This window comes from Hemitrygon akajei, chromosome 4 (genome assembly GCF_048418815.1).
Source record: "Hemitrygon akajei chromosome 4, sHemAka1.3, whole genome shotgun sequence".
Classification (NCBI taxonomy): Eukaryota; Metazoa; Chordata; class Chondrichthyes; order Myliobatiformes; family Dasyatidae; genus Hemitrygon; species Hemitrygon akajei.
In genome coordinates this window covers 195833481-195845996 of record NC_133127.1, presented here as the reverse complement: position 1 = coordinate 195845996, position 12516 = coordinate 195833481, and the positions used below count along the sequence as shown (strand labels likewise).

The 12516-nt window shown below is 46.8% G+C and overlaps 1 protein-coding gene across 5 annotated transcripts in view; it reads left to right on the top strand.

Annotated features, from left to right (window-relative positions):
* LOC140727089 (arf-GAP with Rho-GAP domain, ANK repeat and PH domain-containing protein 1-like) overlaps positions 1-12516 on the top strand; it is a 287466-nt gene that overhangs the window by 176368 nt on the left and 98582 nt on the right. The gene's annotated exons all lie outside the window — the stretch shown is intronic.

Below are 12516 nucleotides of genomic sequence, written 5' to 3'. Positions count from 1 at the left end.
CTGGCATTGGAGAGGGTCCAGAGGAAGTTCACAAGGATGATTCCAGAATGAAAGGGATAACATGAGGAACGTTTGATGGCCCTGCGCCTGTACGTGCTGGAGTTCTGAAGAATGAGCGGTTTCTTATTGCAACCTGTTGAAAATTGAAAGGTCTGGATAAAGTAGATGTGAAGAGGGTGTTTCCTTTCGTGGGTGGATCTAGGACTAGAGGTCACAGCCTCAGAATAGAGGGATGACTATTTAGAACAGAGATGAGGAGGGATTTCTTTAGCCAGAGGGTGGTGAATCTGTGGAATTTATTGCCATAGGATGCTGCGCAGGCCAAGTCGTTGGGTATATTTAAGGTGGGGATTAATATGTTCTTGATTATCAGGGTATCAAATGTGACAAGAGGAAGGCAGGAAATTGGGGTTGAGAGGAATAGATTGTCAGCCATGATGGAATGGCGGAGCAGACTTGATGGGTCGAGTGGACTAATTCTGCTCCTATGTCTTATGGAATGTGGGGAGAGTGATGTTGGATTAGTGTGGATGGGTCACGCGATGCTTGGCGTTTCATTTGGGCCTCTTTCTGGGATATGGCTCCAATGTGGGTCTGTGGTCCTGTTTAGACTAGATTGGAAGAAGATGGCAGACATCCTCCCATGGGTAGTTGTGGTGGTCCCACAGTGTCCTGTGTTGGACCCTGATGCTTTTGTGATCCAAATGTTCTTTGAAAGTGAAGAACGAGGAGTAAAGCTTACTGCTTCTGGCTTTTTAATTTAATGTTACAAAAGCAGAAAGCAAGCAAGAAAGAACAAAGGAAAAAAAAAGCAGTCGTGGTCGTCTGATTCTCAGAGAAGTGGTGACAAAATTCCAGTGATAACAACTAACCCATGAAGTGGCAGGATTCATGCAGTGTGACACCTGCTACTGAAAACTAAGAAGCTTCTAGAAAAAAACAGAAGGAACTGTATCATAATTATTGGAAAATTCACTGAACAATTAAATGTAAATGGTGGTTATCCCTCACTTATCACCTACCGGTTCCTGACTTGCCTCTCCCCTTACTCCCAATCATCTTCCCCCTCCACTCTCATCCTGATGTATGGTCCCGATCGGAAACGTCCCCACTTCACTTTCCCCCGACAAAAGCTTCTTGAGCTGCTGAGCTTCCCAGCAGTTGTTCATTGTCCAACTGTAACCGGTTTGCAGAGACGTATGGGTTGGGCTCAGTGATTACCGGTTTGCAGAGACGTACGGGTTAGGCTCAGTGATTATCGGTTTGCAGAGACGTACGGGTTAGGCTCAGTGATTACTGGTTTGCAGAGACGTACGGGTTAGGCTCGGTGAGTACCGGTTTGCAGAGACGTACGGATTAGGCTCAGTGATTATCGGTTTGCAGAGACGTACGGGTTAGGCTCAGTGATTACCGGTTTGCAGAGACGTGCGGGTTAGGCTCAGTGATTATCGGTTTGCAGAGACGTACGGGTTAGGCTCGGTGATTACTGGTTTGCAGAGACGTACGGGTTAGGCTCGGTGATTACCGGTTTGCAGAGACGTACGGGTTAGGCTCAGTGATTACTGGTTTGCAGAGACGTACGGGTTAGGCTCGGTGATTACCGGTTTGCAGAGACGTACGGATTAGGCTCAGTGATTACCGGTTTGCAGAGACGTACGAATTAGGCTCAGTGATTACCGGTTTGCAGAGACGTACGGGTTGGGCTCGGTGAGTAGTGAGCATGTTACGTTGCCAGTGGAAGTGTGGCCACACTTGCCCAGCGCAATCCTCGGACTGTGTTGGTCATTGACACAACCCGTACGTTTTGTGGTGGTGTTTGTCACAGTGACAGGACACCAGTGAGGGCGAGGTTTTAAAGTGGAAATGCCATTGCACGGGACAGTTCCACTCTCGCGGCCTCAGAAGTCCAGATCCAGTAGTCGTTATAACTGGGGTATTGGTCGCAGTGGATGACCATGACGTGTTCTGTGCCTGGTCATGCCCTTTGCTCTCCACGGAGCGTTGTAGACCCATCTCCCTGCCCGTTAGATCTCACTGTAGATCTTATCTGCACAGTCCACAGCTGACTTTGCATGCTAGGACAGGGATGTCCCTATCTCACTGGGGTAGGAGGCCCGTGGCGACTCTCATCTGGTTAACCCGCCTATGGAAACGGTGTGCCGGGGCGCGGCTGCTGTTGCGTGCAAACACAGCCACAGGTGAGAACTGAGTGAGCTGCCCCAGAATGGACATGACAAGCCCCTTCACCAGAGAGGCAACCCCTTCCTGGACTTCTCATATACCCCACATGTTTATAGGTGATTTATTAAAACACAAGCAAGTATAAAGTTAAACTGCAAGGAAAGTAACAATTCTACACCCCATTCCAGCATTGCTCACCATAGGAAACCTTTCATTTGAATATCCTGTCTCCTCCCACTTGCTGACACAAGAACATGGGGAACTCGGAGCCTGGCCGTCGGTCAAGATGACTATGGCCGATCAATGCCGACCTCAATCTTTCTTCTATGCCAGAACCTGCAATTCAAAGTTCAAAGCAAATTTATTATCAAGGTACACATGTGTCACCACATACAAACCGTGAGATTCATTTTCTTGTGGGCATACTCAATAATAACCATAACAGAATCAATGAAAGATCCTTTGTCTTTAGTTCAACCAGTATGCAAAAAGCAACAAACTGTGCAATTACCAAATAAACAAATAATAATAATGAATAAATAAGCAATAGATAGCGAGAACATGAGATGAAGAGACCTTGAAAGTGAGTCCATAGGTTTTGGGAACATTACAATGATGAGACAAGTGAAGTTAGCCCCTTTGGTTTAGGAGCCTGATGGTTGAGGGTAATAACTGTTCCTGAACCTGGGGGTGTGGGACCTGATGGTTGAGGGGTAATAACTGTTCCTGAACCTGGGGGTGTGGGACCTGATGGTTGAGGGGTAATAACTGTTCCTGAACCTGGGGGTGTGGGTCCTGAGGCTCCTGTACCACCTTCCTGATGGCAGCAGTGAGAAGAGAGCATGGCCTGGGTGGTGGGGTTTGGGAGGCGGTTCCTGATGATTGATGTTGCTTTCCTGTGACAGTGCTTCGTGTAGATGTACTCAAATATTTATCAATCTTCACCTTCACTAAATCTAATACCCAGCCTTTACCACCCTTGGGCTTGGGGGCAAAGGAATCCACCCACCACCTGACAGAAGAAATTAGACATATGACAGTATAGTATGTTATAGGCCCTTCGGCCCACAATGTTGTACTGACCCCTTAACCTGCTCAAAGATCAATCTAACCCTTCCCTCCCACATTGCCATCCATTTTTCCAACATCCACGTGCCCATCTAAGAGTCTCTGAAATGTCGTGAACGTATCTGTCCCTACCTCCCCAGGCAGTGTTCTAACTCCCCAGGCAGTGTTCTGTACGTGTGTGTGTGTGTGTGTGTGTGTGTATCTGTCTGTCTGTCTATCTCGATACTTTGCTCCAATCACCTTAAAATTATGCCCCCTTTCATAAGCCTCTTCCACCCTAGGAAGAAATTCACTGTCCACTCTCTCTAATACTCCTCATTTCCATTTCTCTTTCAAGTTGCGTCTCATCCTCCTTTGCTTCAAAGAGGAAAGCCCCAGCTTGCTCAACCTAGCCTTATAAAATATGCTCTCTAATCCAGGCAGTATCCTGGTTAATCTCCACATCCTTCCTATAATGAGGCAACCAGAACTGAACACCATATACAAGAGTGGTCTAAGCGGAGTTTAGAGTTGTAACGCAACACGAGTGAATCTGCAGATGCTGGAAATAAATAAAAACACAAAATGCTGGCAGAACTCAGCAGGCCAGACAGCATCTATGGGAGGAGGTAGTGTCGACGATGAAGGGTTTCGGGCGGAAACGATGTCACTACCTCCTCCCATAGATGCTGTCTGGCCTGCTGAGTTCTGCCAGCATTTTGCGTTTTTATTTAGAGTTGTAATGTTATCTCGTGGCTCTTGAACTCAATCCCCCAACCAAAACTTCTCAACATCTACCTCCTTGCGCCCCTTCAGGAATCCATTCTTTCTCTGTGGTGATGTGAGTGCACACAGTCCACAACTCTCCTTTCATGTTTGGTATCAGGTTAAGATTCACTGGGGCTGCCAGCAGACAGAAATCTGAATGTCCATCTACCCATTGTGGTGAGATACATTTGATGATTAGGCTGGGTGGAGTTCAGTTGTTTTTGGTGCTTCAGTGTGTCTCAGTTGTCTGGAGTGTCTCCTGTAATTTGTGGTGGCATTAGGGAGGTTCCAGAGGAGGTTTCAGAGAATGAAAATTAACATATGAGGAGCAACGCACACAAAATGCTGGAGGAACTTAGCAGGCCAGGCAGCATCTATGGAAAAGAGTACAGTCAACGTTTTGGGCTGAGACCCTTCATCAGGATTTCCAGCATCTGTAGGTTTTTTTGTCAATATATGAGGAGTGTTTGGCTCTGGGCCTGTGCTCACTGAAGTTTAGAAGAATGAGGGGGGAGCTTATTGAAACATTAGAACATTGAAAAGCCCAGATAGACTGGACATGAAGAGGATATTTCCTGGAGTGGGGGAGTCCAGGGCCAGTGGGCATAGACTCAGAATGGCGTGTTGTCCCTTTCAAACAGAAATGAGGAGGAATTTCTTTAGCCAGTTGGTGATGAATCTGTGAAATTCATTGCCACAGATGGCTGTGGAGGCCAAGTCATTGGATATATTTAAAGCAGAGGTTGATGGGTTCTTGATTAGAAAGGGCGTCAAAGATTATGATAAGAAGACGAGAATGGGGTTGAGAGGGATAATAAATCAGCCATGATGGAATGTCAGAGCAGACTCGATGGGCTGAAGGGCCTAATTTTGCTCCTATGTCATATTGAACCAAGATGCAGTAAAAACCTTGTATCCTGTTTAGACAGACCAATTTAATACATCTGTGCCTTGAGGCAGAACAAGGTGAAACAGTAACAATGCAGAATAGAGTGTTACCGTTACAGAGAAAGTGCAGACAGACAATGAGGTGTGAAGGCTTCGAGGTAGCCTGTGAGGGGTAAAGAGTCCATCTTATCGTACTTTGCGTCTGTTCAATATTCTTGTACCATTGGGATAGAAGCTGTCCTGAGCCTGGTGGTACGTGCTTTCAGGCTTTTGTATCTTCTGCCCGATGGGGGAGAAGAGAGAATGTCCAGGGTGGGTGGGGTCATTGGTTATGCTGCACCTTTACTGAGACAGTGAGACGTGTAGACAGAGTCCATGGAGGGGAGGCTGATATCCACCTGTGTGTCTCTGCAGTTTTTTGAGAACGCGGGCAGACAGTTGCCTTTGCCAAGTGATGATGCATGCAGACAGAATGGTTTCTGCGGTGCTTCAATAAGAATTGGTGAGGGTCAGTGGGGGGGGGGGGGGAGGGAGGGAGGGCCACGGAGGAAGCAGAGGCGCTGGTGATCTTTCTTGGCCATGGCGTTTTTGTGGTTGGAGCAAGACAGAGCAGAGGGTGGGAAAGGGGGAACATGAGATTTGTCCTTTCCCGAGTGTTAACCGTGGTTTTTGCCGTTCCCAACTGACATGGGGTCAGATCCAGAGCTAACGCTCTTGCATTCTGTAAAGTTCCACTAAGCTTGTGAAATTGCGCTACAGCTCTCCTCATTAACCTCTCCCTTTCTGGGGTGTTGTGCCAGGCTGAGCCTCGAATGAGGTGACAGTGGCTACCTGGTACTTCTGTCATAGTCATAGAACACTACAGCATTAGAAACAGGCCCTTCAGCCCATCTAGTTCGTGCAGAAATACTACAGTGGCATGCAAAAGTTTGGGCACCCCGGTCAAAATTTCTGTTACTGTGAATAGCTAGACGAATAAAAGATGACCCGATTTCCAAAAGGCATAAAGTTAAAGATGACACATTTCTTTAATATTTTAAACAAGATTACATTTTTATTTCCATCTTTTACAGTTTCAAAATAACAAAAAAGGAAAAGGGCCCGAAACAAAAGTTTGGGCACCCTGCATGGTCAGTACTTAGTAACACCCCCTTTGGCAAGTATCACAGCTTGTAAGCGCTTTCTGTAGCCAGCTAAGAGTCTTTCAATGCTTGTTTGGAGGATTTTCGCCCATTCTTCCTTGCAAAAGGCTTCTAGTTCTGTGAGATTTTTGGGCCGTCTTGCATGCACTGCTCTTTTGAGGTCTATCCACAGATTTTCGATGATGTTTAGGTTGGGGGACTGTGAGGGCCATGGCAAAACCTTCAGCTTGCGCCTCTTGAGGTAGTCCATTGTGGATTTTGAGGTGTGTTTAGGATCATTATCCTGTTGTAGAAGCCATCCTCTTTTCATCTTCAGCTTTTTTTTTTAACAGACTGTGTGATGTTTGATTCCAGACTTTGCTGGTATTTAATTGAATTCATTCTTCCCTCTACCAGTGAAATGTTCCCCGTGCCACTGGCTGCAACACAAGCCCAAAGCATGATCGATCCACCCCCGTGCATAACAGTTGGAGAGGTGTTCTTTTCATGAAATTCTGCACCCTTTTTTCTCCAAACATACCTTTGCTCATTATGGCCAAAACGTTCTATTTTAACTTCATCAGTCCACAGGACTTGTTTCCAAAATGCATCAGGCTTGTTTAGATGTTCCTTTGCAAACTTCTGATGCTGAATTTTGTGGTGAGGATGCAGGAAAGGTTTTCTTCTGATGACTCTTCCATGAAGGTCATATTTGTGCAGGTGTCGCTGCACAAAATGCAGTGGATGTAGTGTATCTGGACTTTTAAAAAGCCTTTGATAAGGTCCCACATAGGAGATTAGTGAGCAAAATTAGAGCATATGGTATTGGGGGAAGGGTACTGACATGGATAGAAAATTGGTTGGCAGACAGGAACCAAAGAGTAGGGATTAGCGGGTCCCTTTCAGAATGGCAGGCAGTGACTAGCGGGGTACCACAACGTAAGGCTCAGTGCTGGGACCCCAGCTATTTACAATATATATTAATGATTTAGATGAAGGGATTAAAAGTAACATTAGCAAATTTGCAGATGATACAAAGCTGGGTGGCAGTGTGAAATGTGAGGAGGATGTTGTGAGAATGCAGGGTGGGTGACAGGTTGGGTGAGTGGGCAGATGCATGGCAGATGCAGTTTAATGTGGATAAATGTGAGGTTATCCACTTTGGTGGCAAGAACAGGAAGGCAGATTACTATCTGAATGGTGTCAAGTTAGGAAAAGGGGAAGTACGACGAGATCTAGGTGTTCTTGTTCATCAGTCACTGAAAGTAAGCATGCAGGTACAGCAGGCAGTGAAGAAAGCTGATGGCATGTTGGCCTTCATAACCAGGGGAGTTGAGTATAGGAGCAAAGACGTCCTTCTGCAGTTGTACAGGGCCCTGGTGAGGCCATACCTAGAGTATTGTGTGCAGTTTTGGTCTCCAAATTTGAGGAAGGACATTCTTGCTATTGAGAGAGTGCAGCGTAGGTTCACGAGGTTAATTCCCGGAATGGCGGGACTGTCATATGTTGAAAGATTGGAGTGACTGGGCTTGTATACCCTGGAATTTAGAAGGATGAGAGGGGATCTGATTGAAACATTTAAGATTATTAAGGGATTGGACACGCTAGAGGCAGGAAAAATGTTCCCGATGTTGGGGGAGTTCAGAACCAGAGGCCACAGCTTAAAAATAAGGGGTAGGCCATTTAGAACAGAGTTGAGGAAAAACTTTTTCACCCAGAGAGTTGTGGATCTATGGAATGCTCTGCCTCAGAAGGCAGTGGAGGCCAATTCTCTGGATGCTTTCAAGAAAGAGTTAGATAGAGCTCTTAAAGATAGCAGGATCAAGGGATATGGGGAGAAGGCAGGAACTGGGTACTGATTGTGGATGATCAGCCATGATCACAGTGAATGGCGGTGCTGGCTCGAAGGGCCAAATGGCCTATTCCTGCACTTATTGTCTATTGCACAGTAGAACAGTGCACCACCACTCCAGAGTCTGCTAAATCTTCCCGAAGGTCTTTTGCAGTCAAACGGGGGTTTTGATTTGCCTTTCTAACAATCCTACGAGCAGTTCTCTCGGAAAGTTTTCTTGGTCTTCCAGATCTCAACCTGACCTTCACCGTTCCTGTTAACTGCCATTTCTTAATTACATTACGAACTGGGGAAACGGCTACCTGAAAACGCTTTGCTATCTTCTTATAGCCTCCTCCTGCTTTGTGGGCATCGTTTATTTTAATTTTTGAAGTGCCCGGCAGCTGCTTAGAGGAGCCCATGGCTGCTGATTGTTGGGACAAGGTTTGAGGAGTCAGGGTATTTATAAAGCTTTGAAATTTGCATCACCTGGCTTTTCCTAACAATGGCTGTGAACAAGCCATAGCCCTAACAAGCTAATTAAGGGCTGAGACCTTGGTAAAGTTATGTGAGAGCTCAAATCTCTTGGGGTGCCCAAACTTTTGCATGGTTCTCCTTTCCTTATTTTCACTCTAAAATTGTACAAACAAAAATAATACACTAATCTTGTTTAAAATGTTGAAAAGAATATTTCATCTTTAACTCTAATACTTCTGTTCATCTTCTACTCACTTAACTATTCACAGTAACAGTAATTTTGACCAGGGGTGCCTAACTTTTGCATGCCACAGTATTCTGCCTAGTCATATTGGCCTGCACCTGGACCATAGACCTCCATTCCCTTCCCATCAGTGTACCTACCCAAACTTCTCTTAAATGTTGCAGTCAAACCCACACGCACCACTTCCACTGGCAGCTTGTTCCACACACTCATCACCCTCTGAGTGAAGAAATCCCTCTCGATTTCCCTTTAAATATTTCACCTTTTACCCTTGACCCATGACCTCTACTTCTGGCCTGCCTGCATTCATACTCTCTACACCTCTCATAATTTTGTATGCCTCTATCAAATCTCCAGGGAATAAAGTCCAAACCTATTCAACCTTCCCCTATAAGTATTGTGTGAGCTTTTGCTGTCTATTTCACCCCAGTTAACTTGTTATTCTGGTGCACTACACTAAACCACAAACACATAAAGTGATGTTCGTGGTTGTAATGTAACTCGTTAGCCGTCTTCTACTGCTTGAGAGGAAGCTTGTTCATTGGAGCCAAGAGAAGTGAGAGGAGATAAATATAGAGACGAAGTTGTGGGAGTGGATGTTGCATTAGTGATCAGTTAGATATGTCACAGATGCAGTGTAAAACATGTTGCAGCTTTAAAAAACCTCTAGTTGGGCTGCATCTGGAGTATTGCGGATAGTTCTGCTCACCCTGTTGCAGGAAGGATTTGCAGAGGGTGCAGAAGAGGCTCACCAGGATGCTGCCTGGATTAGAGAGGGTGCAGAGGAGATTCACCAGGATGCTGCCTGGATTAGAGAGGGTGCAGAGGAGATTCACCAGGATGCTGCCTGGATTAGAGAGGGTGCAGAGGAGATTCACCAGGATGCTGCCTGGATTAGAGAGGGTGCAGAGGAGATTCACCAGGATGCTGCCTGGATTAGAGAGGGTGCAGAGGAGATTCACCAGGATGCTGCCTGGATTAGAGAAGATGCAGAGGAGATTCACCAGGATGCTGCCTGGATTAGAGAGGGTGCAGAGGAGATTCACCAGGATGCTGCCTGGATTAGAGAGCGTGCAGAGGAGATTCACCAGGATGCTGCCTGGATTAGAGAGGGTGCAGAGGAGATTCACCAGGATGCTGCCTGGATTAGAGAGGGTGCAGAGGAGATTCACCAGGATGCTGCCTGGATTAGAGAGGGTGCAGACGAGATTCACCAGGATGCTGCCTGGATTAGAGAGGGTGCAGACGAGATTCACCAGGATGCTGCCTGGATTAGAGAGGGTGCAGAGGAGATTCACCAGGATGCTGCCTGGATTAGAGAGGGTGCAGAGGAGATTCACCAGCTTGCTGCCTGGATTAGAGAGCGTGTGCTATAGCGAGAGGTTGGACAGACTTGGGTTGTTCTCTCTGTAGGCTGAAGGGAGATCTGATGGAGGTTTATAAGATTGAGAGGCGTAGATAGATAATCAGAATAAGGTTTATTATCGCTGATATTTATTCAGTTCACTTTATTAGGTACACCTCATTAATGCAAATATCTAATCGGCCAATCATGTGGCAGCAACTCAATGCATAAAAGCATGCAGACATGGTCAAGAGGTTCAGTTTTTCAGACCAAATATGAGAATGGGGAAGAAATGTGATCCAAGTGACTTTGACCATGGAATGATTGTTGGTGCCAGACAGGGAGGTTTGAGTATCTCAAAAACTGCTGATCTCCTGGGATTTTCATGCACAACAGTCTCTAGAGCAGCGGTTCCCATCCAAGGGCCAATGGACCCCTTGGTTAATGGTAAGGCTCTATGGCATTAAAAAAAAGGTTGGGAACCCTGCTCAAGTCAAGTCACTTTTTATTGTCATTTCAACCATAACTGCTAGTACAGTACACAGTAAAAACGAGACAATGTTTTTCAGGACCATGGTGCTACATGAAACAGTACAAAAACTACACTGGACTACAGACCTACCCAGGGCTGCATAAAGCACACAGAACAGTGCAGGCATTGCAATATATAATAAACAAGACAATAGGTACAGCAGAGGGCAGTAGGTTGGTATCGGATGGCTTGGGGGAAAATCTGTTACATAAATAAACAGCTGAATGGCGGCGTCCGGGTTTCCGTCCGTTTCTGTACTCCTGCCAAGTATTTCGTTGCCACAGATGTAGTCCAATTGAATGTCCATTGGAGAGCAGAATGGACGGGAGAGCTGGCTGGCCGGCTAGGACTTGCTTTTTTCCTGGCGCGGACTCCTGCCTGCTCGCCTCATTTCTGGTTCCTCGCACACCGCGTACGCTGTCCCCACCTCCGGCCACCGGCATCAGGTGACTCCGAGGACTGCAGGCCCGATTCCCTCAGCAAGCAGACATTGGAGAGCAGAACGGATGGGAGAGCCGGCCGGCTAGGGCTTGCTTTTTTCCTGGCGCGGACTCCTGCCCGCTCGCCTCGTTTCCGCTTCCTGGCACACAGCTTTCAACGTCCCCAACTCCAGCCACCAGCATCAGGCGACTCCGAGGACTGCAGGCCCAGTTCCCTCAGTAAGCCGAGGTCGTGCAATCTAACCAGCAGATCTTCATGAAGGTTTGTTTTTGGGCGATCTCTGTATTGTAGCAGTAACTGGCGATGGTAGATAGTGGCTCTGTTATCCATTGCCCTAAACCCTAATTGTGCCTTAAAATTAAATTAAAAAACTAAATTAAAGTAGCACCAGATCCATTCTCTAGAGTTTACGGAGAATGGTGTGAAAACAATAAACATCCAGTGAGCGGCAGTTCTGTGGGCAATAATGCCTCGTTAATGAGAGAGCTCAGAGGAGAATGGCCAGACTGGTTCAAACTGACAGGAAGGTGACAGTAACTCAAATAATTACGTTACAACATTGGTGTGCACAAGAGTATTTCTGAACACACAACAATGAATCTTGAGGTGTGCGGGCTACAGCAGCAGAAGACCATGAACATACACTCAGTGACCAGTTTATTAAGTGCTGTATTCTAATCACAAGCAGGAGAGAATCTGCAGACGCTGGAAATCCAAGCAACACACACAAAATGCTGGAGAAACTCCTCAAGCCAGGCAGCTTCTATGGGAAAGAGTAAACAGTCGACATTTCGTGCCGAAACCCATCATCAGGACTGGAGAAAAAGGATGAGGAGTCAGAGTAAGAAGATGGTAGGAGGGGAGGAAGAAATGCAAGGTGAAACCAGGAGGGGAGAAGAGTGAAGTAAAGAGCTGGGAAGTTGATCGGTGAAAGAGACAAAGGGCTGGAGGAGAGGGAATTGTAGAAAGGACAGAAGCCAGGGAAGGAAAGGAAGGGAGAGGAGCACCAGAGGGAGGTAATGGGCAGGTAAGGAGATGAGGTGAGAGAGGTAAATGGGAATGGAGAATGATGGGTGGGGGACATTATCGGAAGTTCAAGAAGTTGAAGTTCATGCCATCAGGTTGGAGGCTATCCAGACTGAACATGAGGTGTTGCTGCTCCAACCTGAGTGTGGCCTCATCACAACTGTAGAGGAGGCCGTGGGCTGACATACTGGAATAGGAAGTACAATTGAGGTAGTGGAAGATCCTGCTTCTTTTGGCAGATGGAGCTCGGTGAAGTGGTCTCCCAGTCTATATCAGGACGGGAAGCCACATCGGGAACACTGGATAGGGTAGATGACCCCAGCAAACTCACAGGTGAAGTGTCACCTCACCTGGAAGGAGGGTTTGGGGCCCTGAATGGTGATGAGGGAGGAGGCGTAGGGGCAGGTGTAGTACTTGTTCTGCTTGCAAGGGAGTTGCGTTGCAGTAGGTTTCTTCTTGTCCTTGCCTACCATCCCATCATTCTCCACGTCCAGCACTTCCGCCACGTCCAACGGGTTCCCCCCCACCAATCACATCTTTCCCTCCCTTTCCCATTTTCTGCTTTCCGCAGGGATTGCTCCCTATGTGACTCCCTTGTCCGTTCGTCCCTCCCCA